This window comes from Canis lupus, chromosome 10, assembly GCF_011100685.1.
Source record: "Canis lupus familiaris isolate Mischka breed German Shepherd chromosome 10, alternate assembly UU_Cfam_GSD_1.0, whole genome shotgun sequence".
Lineage (NCBI taxonomy): Eukaryota > Metazoa > Chordata > Mammalia > Carnivora > Canidae > Canis > Canis lupus.
In genome coordinates this window covers 65,800,196-65,816,212 of record NC_049231.1, presented here as the reverse complement: position 1 = coordinate 65,816,212, position 16,017 = coordinate 65,800,196, and positions in this window count along the sequence as shown.

Here is a 16,017-nt window from a genome sequence, read left to right as displayed (position 1 = left end):
AGGCGTCTGCATGAGATTTCCCACAGTAAACTTTACTTTGGTATACTTTTCTTTTTCAAGAGACCTGGAGGCATGAAAAGAACTAGGGAAGAGGGGATGGTGATCCTATTACCCTTGGGGGGAGATGGGAAGGTGGTGGTGCAGTTCTCAGGTTTGGCCCTTTTGTCACAGAGATTTTCACAGACTGTGGACTGACACGGGGTACAAGTCAGCAAAACATCCGCAGAGCGTCTACTTTGTGCTGGAGTCGGCCTTCCAGAAGCTCCCTGACATGCACGGCGAGGGCTGCAGCTCGGCGGGAGGCAGGCAGTTCCTGTTTGTACCCCTGACCTGATCAGGAAAGCTTTCCCTCCAGGATGGCTGCTTGCTGTGTCCGACCAGGTTCAGAGTCAACTGCAACACTTAGTTCCCTAAGAGCTAGAAGGATTTTTCTATTTCTGGAAATGCACTTAGTAAGAAGGGAACATTAAACAGAACCCAAGGGATTTCCTGGGGGGCTTTTTACTAAAACTCATCCCCACTCTCCTTTTTCACCAAAAAAAAAAAAAAAAAAAAATGAGGACATGGACACATTTGAACAGAGCAAATCTGACTGAAAGCCCCCATCTCTCCCGCACACAGTGCTGCAGGACAGCAAACCTCTGCCATCTAGAGAAAATGAGATGCCATATTAATAGGAATTACACGGTGATTGGCATTATCGATCTAACTGGATGTGGAAAGAGTTGGATGTATGACTTATAATCCTAACAGCAACTTCTGTTTTATTTAATATTTTTTTATTTTATTATTATTTTTTAAAGATTTTATTTATTTGTTTGAGAGAGAGAGAAGAGGCATGAGTGGGGGGAGAGGAGTGGAAGAAGCAGACTCCCCACTGAGCAGGGAGCCCGATGTGGGACTCGATCATCGGACCCTGGGATCATGACCTGAGCCAAAGGCAGATGCTTAACCGACTGAGCCACCCAGGTGCCCCTGAAACTTCAGTTTTTTTTTTTTTTTTTTTGCAACTTCAGTTTTAAATCCCATCATCCCTTTTGAGGGGAGGGGAAGGTTCGTAATCCTTCCCTCTCACCTGCATCAAACCCTGCGAGCCTCATTATTTTTCTACTCATTTTGAGTAAACGGAGGTCATCCCTTTAACCTCATAAGCAGTCTCAGTTCAGCCAGTAAGGTGCCCGTCCTAGGTAATCAGAACTCCAGATCTGATTTATGTCTTCTCCCTTCTCCCCACAAGGACGTGCTTGAGGGGGAGAGGTAGCCAGCCTATGTGTGAGGAGGGGGAGAGGTAGCCGGCCTCCACCTGCTGCCGGCTCCAGTCCCAGCCACCCCCACCCTAGGGTCCTGACTCGGCTTTTGGGCCCCTGCAGATTACAGGTGTCGGAGTTAGAGGGGGCCACGTATGTTTTCAGCTGCTACTGTAGTAGGATGCTCCACGCTCGCCAGGCCTGAAGGTGCTTAACACTGATTTTCTCAGGAGGTTCTCTTTCAAGAACCCTAACGCCACTGGCTTCACTCGGGTTCAGCCCTGGAAATGCAGCAGCTCCCTTGCTCCCTCCACGCAGTCTCTCAAAATCTACGCTGACCTCCTGTGCTCCTCCGTTTCTCCGTAGTGGGCCCCGGGATGGTCGTCTAAGACAACCCCACTGGCTCCATCCCTCTCTCTGTTCAGCTACCAGCCTGTCCACGAGACAGACTCTTGTGTTCTGCGCTCGGAGAAACTGGGCGTGCAGGCCCATCCATCCTCCTCCCAGAGCTGCTCCCAGCCCCACTTTCGCCTGTGAGGGGGAGACACCCCTCCACGTGCCCCCAAAGCTGCCGGGGTGTACATCCAGGTCTCCGAGAGCTCTGGTTGACGCCCCCCTCACTTAGCCTGGGTGAAGCCAAGCACCTGGTCAGGGCCACTCAGGAGACACAAACCATATCAGTTATTTTGAATGAGGAAAGTTAATGAGAAAAGTTAATGAGACTTGTTCACTGAAAAGGGAGAGAACGGTGAGGCCTCATGGGGACAGCATGTGCGGGGAGACACTACCACCCCGAGGGCTGGGAGCACAAAGACAGGCAGTCAGAGTTATTCAACGGAGAAGCTGGTTGAGGCACCTGCAGAGCAGAAACTCAGACTCTGCTCTCCATCACCCGACGCCACTGGTGTGAACTGTGGCGGCCAAGGTGATGCAGCATTGCTCGGGCAGGTGGAGACAGCCCTGCCTGGTCCAGCCTTCTGGTCTCCTCTGCTGTCCCCTACTGGCGGAGGGAGCAGCTGGCCAGGGAGAGACCTCACCCAGAGTCCTGAAGCTTGGTGCAGGGGGCGGGTTTGAGGCTGAGGGACCATAGCTCCATGCCTGCCAAACCCCCTCTTGATTAACTCTAAGGGAATGCTCCAGAAATTCTTCTCACTTCCAAACACCAGTGCTCTTTGACAGTCTCAGTCTGGGTTATTGGACTGGTTATACAGTCCATCTCAGTTCTCAGTTTCGAAAATCCTACGAATTAGTCTAACTCACAACTTGCCTTAGTATTCCAACCTATTGTATGTTGGTGTCTCCACTGAAACTTCTAAGGTAATATCCCGTTGCAGTAATAATAGCTAACATTTCATGGGCATTTACTACATACGTACCAGGCAGTGCCAAGAAATAACGATAATTCTCATTTAATCTCACCAAGAGTTTTATTATCAAATACTGTTATTGGATTTTTTGTATTTTTTTTAAAATCCCCATTTTATAGATGAGGAAACTGAGGTGCATAGAGATGAACTTCTTAAGGCCATACAACTTGTAGGTGATGGAGCCAAAAGGAGAACCCGAGGCATCCTTTTTTCCATATCTTCTTTTGGCCTCCTCATGTCTTTCTGTTCTTTTGTGTGCTGTTCAGTGACCTTGAGGCTAACCTGTATCACACTGGTACACTCCCTCACCCTCAGCCTTCCGCTTGGGTTTGGCCAGTGTGGAGCACCAGGAGAGCTCGGAGGATGGTTGGGATATTTATTAAACTTCTGTCTCTGTTGGGGCACACAACGGATTGCTTTCAGCCCTCACCTGTGAGATGACCCTCTCCGTTCAGCTCTTGCTGTCTCTGCATTCCATTCATCACCCTTCCTGGAGGTCTAGAGTGGCAATGGCTACCAAACTACTTTACTCTTTTTTTTTTTTTAATTTTTAATTTATTTATGACAGAGAGAGAGAGAGGCGAGACACAGCCAGAGGGAGAAGCAGGCTCCATGCCGGGAGCCCGACGTGGGACTCAATCCCGGGACTCCAGGATCGCGCCCTGGGCCAAAGGCAGGCGCCAAACTGCTGAGCCACCCAGGGATCCCCTACTTTACTATTCATGAGTTTTCCCTACACCTTGTCATAACTGCCATAGATGGTTCCTTAATTTTCCCATTTTGGCTGGGTCACCTGTTTCCTTTTGGGACCTTGACAGGCTTTCCCCTTGCACAGTAGCAACATGGTTTGTAGTCATCCCAAATCATACACGTTCACACCACACTGCTCAAGGGAAGAGAGAAGATCTTGGTTAGTGGCTTAAAAGTTTTAAAGGACGGGGGGGGGAAACACATAGACTAAGACATACCAGTCAATTGCAGCGTGGACCTGATATCAATTCTGATTCAAATAAACCTTTTAAAAGTTATAACTTGTTTGGGGGGCAAGTTAATGATCAGAGACTGAGTATGACTTTGGCACAATTTACAGTTGACTCATGAACATGGGGGTTAGAGGCATCAACTCCTCAGTTTCACCAGTCAAAAATTCATGTATAACTTCAATCCCCCAAACTCAACTACTAAAAGCCTACTGTCGACTAGAAGCCTTCCTGATAACAGTCGATTACTATGTATTTGGTATGTTATATATACTATGTACTGTATTCTTATAATAAGCTCAAGAAAATGTTATTAAGGAAAAGAAAATATATTTACAGTACTGTAATAGAAAAAACTCGCATAGAAGTGGACCCAGGTGGTTCAAACTCCTGTTGTTTGAGGGTCAGCAGGGTTTAACGCAGGCTCACTGTGGGAACTTCACAGGCCAACAGCCTACAGGACAATGTCTCAAGCCAGTAAATAACACACTCCAAACCCACGATGGATTAATCACATATGTGTTCCGGGCAAGGAAAGACGAAAGGAGAAAAGTCTAAATGTAAGGTATGGGATTATAGTCAGCTGGCACTCAGGAGAGATGGTTTGACCATCTGGGCTGACGTCCAGCTGCCCGTGCAAAAGTGAAAATCCCCTGTTGCTCAGGCACGTTGCTGGGGCCGCAGGTGGGCCAAGGATCTCCTTTGTGGCTGCTGCTCAGCTTTCACGACCGGAGGAGAGAGGCACCTGTAGCCCAGGTGCAGCCTTTGCCCAGGCAGAAGCTAATTGCCTCAGGATTTTCAGAGAGATCTCTAGATCAGTGAAGTGAAGGTTGCACTCAGACAAACGCTCTCTGGGAGTCCTCACAAACTCTCCGTCTTTACAGTCTAGCTGTCCCCGAGCCCTACTTGCTGCTTCTTAGGTCTTTATTGATAAGGCCCAGCAGGGCCCCCTTGCATGGAGCTCCTGAGCTCTTCTCAATGAGAAGAGATGATGCCATCCTGACACAACTTACCTCATTCTTGTATCGAAACAGCTTTACTTCTAAAAACCTTTTTTGGGGTCTTTGTCATAAGCAAGTGGATTAAGACAACTTCACAAGTATAAACAAGTGCATTTGAAATCACATCAAACTAATACACATTGTAACTTTACAGAGCAAATGAAAATTCAGATTGATCAGAGTTTGGTTTTATTAATTACTGTTAATTTTTTTTAGGTATGATAATGGAATTTGGGGGATTTCTTTAAAGAGTGCTTACCTGAGGGCACCTGGGTGGCTCAGTCGGTTAAGTGTCTGCCTTTGATTCAGGTCATGATCTCAGGATCCTGGGAATGAGCCGCTGCGGCAGGCTACCCTCACCTCAAATAAATAAATAAAAATCTTAAAAAAAAAAAGAGTCCTTACCTGCTAAAGATATATACCTAAATATTTACGGATAAAATTATATGATGTCTGTGATTTGCTTCAAAATAATACAGGAAGGGGATGACAGTGGATATGGATGAAATGAGATTGATCAATGGATGATGAATATAGAGAGATTCTTTATGCTATTCTATTACTCTTGTGTGTATTAAAAAAAATTTTATTATGGGAAATTTTAAAGAAAGGAAAGAACCCAAGGTAATAGCAAGTGAGCGAGTATTCCTAAGTCCCAGTCCAGCGAGCCTGTAGCCCATGATTGTGAAAAGATCCAAATGTGCAGTCCATGCAGTCCATTTGACCAGTCAAGATTCATCAAATTCCTCTTAATAGAATTTTTCGGATACATTTACACTTAATTCACATCCCTTCATTCTAATGGAAACAAGATATTCCAAATTTAATTTATCATTCATGACAACTAGAGAAGACTCCTTTAAATTAAATGCTAATTATTTTGGTTAAATGTTTTCTCAAATGTCTGTATTATTTCCCAATAAGAAATTAAGTTACTAACCATTGTTTGTCTTTTTAATTTTACTGCTCATGGTCGCCGTTAAGGAAAGCCCCGGCACTGAGCTCGCTGTAATCTAGCCTAGGGAACTATTTAATTATCGGGTGTTATTAGTGCTGATTGAAAAGCTTTGAGACTTCTTTCCTAGGTGGTGGTCTTCCTGTCTTTTCCCTCCTGTTTGCGGCAGCCAGCTGGTCGGCTCCCCTCTTCCCCATGTGATTGCAATCTGCTCTCTGCTTCCCTTTTAACTCCTCATGGCAGCCTAACAGGGTGCCCTGTTCACAGTAGGCACTCAACAACCATTTATTGGATTGGATTAAACCTGGCAAGAATGGAGGGTTGCCAGAGGAAATCAAATAATTAAGCTTATTAAACCATTAACCTTAATTTTAGCCACATCAGTTTACGCTGCTGAGTGTAGTTTGGGAATTCATACCTGAGTTCCAGATGGTTGAGGTTGCCAGGTATCTGGCTGCTAAGTTAAATAGTGGGAGGGCATGGCTCTATTAGATATTAAAATGTATGTTTGCAGCCGTGCATAATTGCTGCTAATTTGTACCGCCGGGAAGAACAAAAGTAGCAGATTGGTAAAGGAGTTCTATCTCCACTTCTAATATGAAGAATAGCCCTTGATTACCTTAAGCACAACCTCTACGTTCATTGTAGATACCAGTGTATGAAAGTACTGTCTGTGAAATTTCACCAAGGTACTTATGGAAATGACAACATTTTTATAAAAGATGAAGTACATTAACGAAACAGAGAATTAGGTAAGTTATATGGAAAGGAAAACCACCCATAATCTTCATTTAATTGGTCTTGCCTACTAAAATATTTTATCTTTATGCAATACATCGTAAGTATATCTTTAGTACGCACTTAATCATTTCTCACTAAATATGTTTTGCTCAGGCATAAAACCCTGGGGCCCACCTAGATTCCCCTCAGCCTCATCTCACATCCAATCCATCCGTAAGTCCTACTGGCTTTACCTTCAGAATCCATCCAGAACCAGCCATCGCAACACGTCTAACTGCCACACCCCAATCCAAGTCACCACTCCTCCTCTCCTGAGCTTTGTTCCAGCTTCTTATCTGTTCTGCTTCCAACGATGGTCTGCTCTCCATCCATAGCCACAGCGATTATTTATAAGAGTCTCGTATCTCCGATGACACATCAGTCCTTACTGTGGTCTACTTGTCTACACGGCCTGGCCCCTGCCTGCCTCTCAAAACTCCTTTCCTCCATCCCCCTCAGCCACTCTGCTCCAATCATATAGGCTTTCTTGCTTTCTCTAGATGTTTGTTGAATGAATGAAACACAACGGTTGCTGAATGAATGAGTGATACAATAATTATAAACAGCAACAATTAGTACAGCTGCTATGCTAGCCCAGCTCAGGGAGATGCTCTTTTACCCAGGGGGTCTAAACTGGTGGTTCTCAGACTTTACCTGGTATCAGAATCACCTGGGGGTGATTATTAAAACCCTGATGGCCAACCCCATCCATACTTCCTTTTTTTTTTTTTTTTAATTTTTTTATTTATTTATGATAGTCAGAGAGAGAGAGGGGCAGAGACATAGGCAGAGGGAGAAGCAGGCTCCATGCACCGGGAGCCCGACGTGGGATTCGATCCCGGGTCTCCAGGATCGCGCCCTGGGCCAAAGGCAGGCGCCAAACCGCTGCGCCACCCAGGGATCCCCCATCCATACTTCCTGATTCCAATGGCTTTGGGGTAGACTTAAAAATCTGCATTTCTAACAAGTTCCTAAGTGGTGTTGATGATGCTGGTCTAGGTACATATGTGGCCTAAATATTCTAGCTTGGATGGCCAGAACTTTCTGAGCAGAAACTGAGGAAATGTTGTCCTGGTGTTCCTATCTACTCTTTGGGTGAAAAGATAATTGCAGAAATGTAGGGGGGAACCTCATTTTTTGATACTTAGCCACAGGGTGGCCCCCTAGCTCCAGCAATGACTCCACTGGTTCCCAATTAAGATGGTTTTGGTTATTTGGTGAAGTTCCAAACTGTTTCTTTTTAAAAGAGAAAAAGGAAAAGAAGGGAAAAAAAAAAAAAAAAAAAAAAAAGAAGGGAAAGAAGAGGATTTAGCTGTAGGACCAGTAGTTTGCTGTTCGCAAAAGAATGCCTCAGGAGCAGGCTGGCAGCTTCCTCAGTAACGAGCAATACTGGGCGCTGTTGGAAGACACCAGCATCCCTCAGGTGGAAAGGCCATGAGGCAGGGATGGGGGTGGGGGGGAGTATGTTTGTGAGTGGGAGAAGACATTAGTCGGAAGGTGAAGGAGATTTCACTGCAGCCAACAGGGAAGCAGCCTACACAGGACAAACCTTAAGCTCTGCATAGCCCATGGCACCCTACCCGTGATCAACACAGTGTGGTACTCCTCAGCGCCTGACACCCCTTCAGTCCCCTTGCTGCTGTGGTGAGGAGGGCATCTTCCGCTCCGCTGCCATTTCCCCATGTCTACACTTCACTCTCAGCCAGATAAGCGGCTTATCTAATGACAGTTGGTCTGTCAGATGTATTTTTCAATGATATTTAGCAGGGGCACCTGGCTGGCCCAGTCCGTGGAGCATGTGACTGTTGATCTTGGGGCTGTGTGAGCCCTATGTTGGGTGAAAAGATTACTTAAAAATAAAATCTTAAAAAATACATGTCTATATCGTGTTACAAGTTTACATGTAACTGATCTCTTTTCCTCAATGAGGAATTGAGGTCATAGGTTAACTGCTTGGGGTACTACTGGCAATTTTTCAGTTTTATTAAACTTATAAGACCTATGCTTAATAGCACAAATATTATCACTCAATTCTGTTTTTCTACTCATTTGAGGGATGAAAAAGAACAAGGGCAAGTGAGAGTTCATGTAGCTGTAAAATGAATGTTGCTAAACAAAGATGGTGACACCACAGAAACAAGTGGCTGGTGGGCAGCAGCACCATGAGAAGGTCTGAAGTGTTCATTCAACCATATGAATGTCTGTGTTCGTCCTAACAGGCACTTAGGGAACTCCCAACCTTGTCTGGACAGGGGCGCAGTGGGAGCTGTGGCCGACCCTGCCCGTTGGCTCAAGGCCCATTCTAACCTCCCTCAGGTGTAGCTTCCTGCGTTGTCAGCATTAAGAAACTAGAAAACAACTTCCCTGGATTTCCCCGAAGCTCTACCGGGAAGAGGCCCCTGTATGAAACTCGGAAGGTGAGCCTGGGAAGGTGGGAGTGAGGAACATGGGTGGAGCTACCCTGGAGGTTGCAGTTGCTGATGCGGGTGGGCGGGCTGGGATGGGGGTCTCCCTGCCTGGTTCCTAATGTCCCCTGTGTGGGGTGGTGGGCAGCGGTAGCGATGCAACTTCTGTTAGAATAGTTCTTACAGAACTCAGAACTCTCAGCTGCATTCTTCCTGGCTACTAGCAATCCACCAGTTTCCCTGTCCTCAGAAACTCTGTACACTCCTCACTAGGACCATGTAATCAGTAATTTTTTGCTCTTCGTCACACAGTGGACTCTGTTGTCTGCAACCTGGAATCCTTACTAATAGAGGACTCTGCCCAGATCAGCTGGGCTCAAGGAGATGTGTTGGGATACCCTTCTCTCAAATCCCTGAAGTTGTAACAAGTCACCCATTACCCTTTCTTTTAGTTACTGGTCACAGTTTCCATCTCTTCCTCTCAGGGGCTCTGATGTTGCTTAGAGGGGTTCCAGCGCTGCATACCTGACTGCCCATCTTTTCTTGTTTCTTCCCCCATCTGGACATCCAGCTGGACACTCTTCCTTGGCACTTTCGTGCTACCTCCCACCCCGTCACTTGGATGCCTTTTTTTTTTTTAAGATTTTAAATTTATTTATTCATGACAGACACACACACACACACACACACACACACATGCACACAGAGGCAGAGACACAGGCAGAAGGAGAAGCAGGCTCCATGCAGGGATCCCAACGTGGGACTTGATCCCAGGTCTCCAGGATCACACCCCAGGCTGAAGGCAGTGCTAAACCACTAGGCCACTGGGGCTGCCCACTTGGATGCCTCTTGATTGCTATTGCCATAAGAACACAAACACCATGAGGGAAATAAACACTTCCACTTACATGACTCGAAATGAAAAAAAAAAAACACAAGTGCTCATTGATCCAGAGCTTACAATAGGGTATGCCACGAGAGCTCTCACTGGCGGAGGACACAGTCTAATTCTCCAAATACTGGCTAACAGGTGTTATTAAAAAAGAAAAGGAAAAAGAAAAGAAAATCTATATTATTCTTCTTCAGTACTGTAATTCCTCATGTGAATGGCACTATCAGGTTTGCATGGAACAATAATTCTCAGTGTAGTGTACTTTTATTGTACAAAAAGGCAGATGGCGGGAGGGTTGAATAGAGGTACTAAAAACCACCTAGAGAGGCTTCATGTCAATAGCATGAACTAGATAGTGAAAGAAGGCACATGGGCTCAGAAAAGAAATACAGTGGCTGGCTCTGATTCTAATACCAAACTCCAGTGTGTGTGTGTGTGTGTGTGTGTGTGTGTGTGTGGGCAGTTCCCAGCACCTCCCCACATTCACTGACCTGAAAACTCTCAGCTCTCTGAAACTTGTTCTTCTGGGAGTTTGTATGGGCTTCATTACCCAGGCATGATTGATTAAATCTCTGTCCATTGGCGATCGATTCAACCTCCAGCCCCCTCTCCTCCCCCCAAAATCGGGGAGTGGACCTGAATGTTGCTCCAGCATTTTATTTATGATTGCTTCTCCCTGGCAACCAGCCCTCATCCTTAGGCACTTTCCAAAAGTCCCCTCACCCACATGAACTTAGTTGAGTTGGAAAGGGGCTTGTTATGAATAACAAGATGCCAGTTTTGCCTCTATGGCTTTGAAGTTATTTCAGGAGTTGAGGTCAAGAGACCAAATATTATGATAATAGATGTTCCCATTGCTCTTACCGCTCAGGAAATTCCAAGGTTATGGGGGAACTATGAGCCAGGAACTGTGGACAAAGACCAAATATATATCTCTTATGAATCACAATATTGCCCTAACCCAATGGTTTGCAGTCTTGGCTGCACATTAGAATCACCTATTTAAAAAAAAAAAAAAAGTAAATGATCAGACCCAAACCTAGACCAATTGAGTCAGAATCCTGTGGGTGGGAGTGAGGCATTTTTTTAAAAGCTCAGGGGATTAAAATAAGCCCTCAAGATTGAGAACCACTGGGTAGGGCTTGCTACTTTGCCACATTTATCCTTGTGAACCTGGCTTTTTCTCCTCTCTCTGCAGGTGTCTGAGGATTTTCAGACAAAGTAATCACATAGGTTTTTCTAATAAGTGATATTTTTGACTAGGGACCAGCTTCCCATTCAAAGATGGCTTGTCTTACGCACATCAGGCCTTCTTGGTGTGGATGGGACCTAGATAAGGGCAGTCCAGCAGGCAGGAGCCATTGGGGGCCAGCTTAGAGTCTCCCTTAAAGATGCATCTTGGCTTGTCTTCCAGTTAGTAAAAATTGCAACCAGCCAACCCACACTTTCAGCTTAGAATTGGGATGACTGAGCCCTCTTTCCTAGGCTGAACATTACAGCCCAGTTTACATGACTTTCCAGTTTCCAAGAAATGATACTGAAGCGAATGGGTTAGAAAAGCAGGAAATATTTTCTTTAGAGCAGGAATTAGCCAACTTTTTCCATAAAGGACCGGATAGTAAGTTATTTAGGCTTTCTGGGACCAGAGGCAAAATAGAGAATATCATGTAGGTGCCTATATAGCAGAAGAGAAACCTCCTGCCCTGCCCCATCCCATTTGCCTGGAATGGGCGATCCCTGGGGGGGTGGACTTGCTTGATGCCCAAGTGCCATCAGCTGGAGACATTCTCAGGACAAAAAGCCACTGGCCTGATGGGGAGGGACTTGGTGGACAATGGGGGCTGCTAGTCAGTATCTGCCACTATCATCTAGACCCTGGTGTACAAGTTTGGCCACCTCAACTTGGGCTACTGGTCAGAAGGGAGGCAATGTGCCAAGTTGCCAGTTCCTGGACTGGGATTCCATCCCTTGGTCCCTGACATGTAAGTGGTGACCAGGGTGGGCTCTGGGCAGAGGCAGGTGTGGCCCCCAACCAGGGAGGCTGGTGCTGAGAGCAGAGTGGGGAACAGGGGCCAGGACTGCATATGCCTTTCACAGGCCCTCCCTCCACAACAACATAGTAAAGATCATATTTTATATGGTATAAAAAAGACACAATGCAGACTAGATTAGGTTATTTCTTTCTGATTTTAAAATAAATTAAAAATAGGCCCCCAAAATATCATGGGCATAGGCCCCATTTGTGCTGGGTCTAATGGCTAAGTTAGGCCTGATACTGGTGGAGGGAGCCACCCAAGTGTGCTCTCCAAGGCTCCCAGTGCTAGTCTGCTGGAGCAGTGGCTGAGGGCTCAGCAAAAACAAGCAATGCGCTGGATTTAACTTGTGGGTCATGGTTAGCTGACCTTTGCTCTAGAGGCCAAGATGCAACTGGCTGAGAGAATTTCCAACGGGCTGGAGGACGCCTAAGAAAAGACACACTCATCCAAAGCAACTGGCAGCCCCTGCAGGGTTAGGTCCTCTACTAGGTCCTGCCCCCTACTCCTATTTTTTTTTCCTAATTGAATTATTACTCACTTATAGAAATGTGCATGAAACCTATGTGTACAACTGAATGAGTTATTGAAAAGCAGACACCCATCCAGTCAAGACATAGAACATTGCCAGCACCGTTAGCGGCCCCTCTTTCTCCCCCTCCCATTGCCACCCCTTCTCTCCACCTGCAGGAGGCTACCAAACTGACTTCTAACCCTAATATCAGTTTTGTTGGTATAAATGTAGTAATACCATATATGGCATTTCACTTCTGGTGTCTGTCCTTTTTCAGCCCTGGCCATTGTCACTCTTGTGTTTCTGGAAGGATCACCACTCATGAGCTTCTGGAGCCACCCTTTTGTCATGAGATTGGTTCTCTTAGAGGGGCTTGGTTGGAGGTAAGTGGGGAGCAGGAGGCCTATGAATAATCAAGACAGCCCACCTAGGGTGCTCTGCAGACTAGAGAGACAAAAGATACATTGAAGCTGCAAAATGCTTAGCAACAGACCCAGATGCCTCGGGACAGGCATGCTAGCAATTGGGAAAACCAACCTGATTGGCAAAGTTCATGAAGCAGGTTCCTCTTGACCTCAACCCTATTGCCTCTGAGCTTCATTAGCCTCCACTATTAAAAATTATTTTTTAAAAGATTTACTTATTTGAGAGAGAGAGAAAGAGCACTAATGAGAGAGGGCAGGGAGAGAGGGAGCGAGAATCTCAAGCAGACTCTCTGCGGAGCCCAGAGCCAAATGCGGGGCTTGAATCCATGACCCTGAGATCATGACCTGAGCTGAAACCAAGAGTTGGATGCTTAACCAACTGAGCCATCCAGGCGCCCCCAGAATTTCTTTTGCAGGGCATTCAACGTGTTTTGAGTGTGAGTCAAATTGTTTAACAGCAACTCAGCTCCAGGTTCATGGCTGCCATGTAGGACTGTGAAGCCTGAGCACTGACCAGCTCCAGGGAGCAGCGTTTACATGGAATAGGATGGAACCACACCGTGCAGTTAGCAAAATGTTAGCAGAATTGGTTGCCTGAATCCAGACCCCATTTTCACTCAGCCTGTGGTCTAGATGCATAGGCCTTCATCAGTTATACATGTTTGGGGAGAGGTGCTTCAAATCAGTTAGGTGTTCCCATTAACCAGAAATTCTTTTTTTCTTTTTCTTCCTTTTTTTTTTTTTTGTTTTGGTTTTTTTTTTGGTCTAACATGCTAAAATAAGTGAGTCTGTATTTAATGATTAAGAAAATCTTACAGGATCTCCTTTGGGTGTGTGTCGGAAGAGTGGAGTATAGTGGGAATGTGGACAGTGATTACATTTTGAACATCAATTTTCTTTGTATGGAATGTATCTATGAAAGGAAACATCTCTATCTATACATACAAAATGTCTAGAATAGGCAAATCCATAGAGATAGAAAGCAGATTAGTGGATATCAGTCAGAGGTTGTAGGTTTCTCTTTGGGGTGACAGGAATGTTCTGGAATTAGAACGTGGTGATGGTTGCACAACTCTGTGAATATACTAAGTTGCTGAATCATATACTGGAAAAGGGTGAATTTTATGATATGTGGACTGTATTTCGATAAAACTATTATATTTTTTAAAAAGGGAAGAGGGGCGCCTGGGTGACTCAGTCAGTGAAGTGTCGGTCTCTTGATTTCAGCTCAGGTCATGACCTCAGGATCCTGAGATCTAGCCTCGTGTCAGGCTCCAAGCTCAGCATGGAGTCTGCCTGTCCCTCTTCCTCTGCTCTTTCCCCTGTTTATGCTCTCTCTTTCTCTCTCTCTCTCTCAAATAAATAAAAATAAAATAAATAAAATAAAATAAAATAAAATAAAATAAAATAAAATAAAATAGAAATTCTATAAAAAGTGAAGAGTCACTGAATCTTTACTGAGCTCAGGACACCCTGAAACTGTTTTTTCAAAGAAGGAACACTTTTGAGCCTTATGCATGATTTTCTTTTTCCCCCTAAAGGCAGAGCTTAGGGAGTTGTGCCCTAGAACCTGGGGCAAGTTCATCTGTTATGAACCACCCGAGGGATCCCAAGGGTATCATCTTGGTGTGTGTCTTGCTCTACATAATCCTACATCTGGGCAGTCCGGGTGGCTCAGTGGTTTAGCGCCACCTTGGGTCCAGGGCCTGATCCTGGAGACCTGGGATCGAGTCCCAGGTCAGGCTCCCTGCACGAAGCCTGCTTCTCCCTCTGCCTGTGTCTCTGCCTTCTCTCTCTCTCTGTGTCTCATGAATAAATAAATAAAATCTTAAAAAAAATAATCCCACATCTGCTAAAAAATTCAGCTTGATACTCTTTTACATATTATTCCTAAGACAAATTAATTCAGGTTTGAGATTCTGATTTGAGAAATTTTAGGATAGTTAGTGCCATCTCTGAAAAGACGGAATGTCAGCGAGGGCTCAGGATTGTCTTCCTTGGAGAGGGGGGACGTTTTCTTTCATGTGACTTAAGATTCTCCCTCTTGCTATGGACTCACTCGCTGGCAGCCCCAAGTACAGGGGACTGCAGGCCAGAGGCCCTGAGCTTGGGGGGCATACCAGAACCCCCACACCCACGCCTTGCCTTCGCCTTCCCCGAGCAGGACGACGAGGGGTTGAGCTTGACCAGGAGAGCAAATTTCAGTCTAGATGACAGGGTGTTGCCGGGAGCTGCAGCACCCGGAGTGCCAACGTGGGAGGATGTAGCCAAAGAGAGAAGCGTGAGTAGAGGGCTTCTTTTGTGAATAAGAGACATTTGAGTGCATCCTGACAATTGTCTGTAGGCTTGGTTCTTTTTCAGCAGTTCTCTAAATATTTTTAGTACACATATTTGAAAACAGGCACATTCCTCTACTCCGCAGCCACAGACCCACCAGCTGAAAGAGATCTTCCTCTCTATCTCCTCAAGAGAACAAGAGATCAAACAGGAGCATGCCGCTTGCTGGGCCTGCACATCGGGGGACACAGGCTGGTTGGGGACTTTTCCTGTCATTGTGTGTCTGATTTCAGAGCCAGCACTGCCAGGGCACGATCCATATGCCAGGCACCTTTCTGGGCACTTTACATATATTAGCCCCTCTACCCTTCCCAATAGCCTATGCCATGGGTAAGATTATGATCCTCGTTTCAAAGATAAGGAGGCTGGGGTGACTAAGTGGCTCAGTCAGTTAAGTGTCTGCCTTGGGCTCAGGTCATGATCCAGGGTCCTGGGATCGAGCCCTGCACTGGGCTCCCTGCTCCGTGGAGAGCCTGCTTCTCCCTCTCTCTGTGCCCCTGCTTATCTTTAAAAAAAAAAAAAAAGCTAAAGAGACTGAGGTACAGAGGGGTTATCGCGTGTTGGGTTGCAGAGAAGGCTGAAAGCAGAGCTGGGATGGAACCCTGACGATGCACACTCCTCCTCACTACTCATGTCCTTCGTGGACGTTGATGGAAGTTCCCCTTGGCAGACTCAGGTGACCCCGCAGATCGGCACACTTTCTGCTCACCTGGGAAGAGGCAGCTCATGGAATCGCTCCTCTTGGTTTGGCTATATACAAAAGCCCAAGCACCGAGTACCCATCTCAACCCCAAACACTCTTCAAAACTGAGGAGCAAGACAGCTGTACTCCAAGGGGGGGATCTGGTCATTGGTGGGAGATTCCATTAGGCCCTTGGTCTGTGTAAACTCTGCCCTCATCCCTTTGGGCCTCACTCAGAAATTAAAACCAGTGTCTGTACAATATGAATAGCTGGAAATGTCCAGACCAGAATGGGACCTGTTTCTTCAGAGGCCCCAGGGCCTGGAAACTGAGGCTTCCAGTATGAGCTTGTACGATAATCTTTTATAAGAGGCTTCTAAATTCCGATTGTGCTGGAAT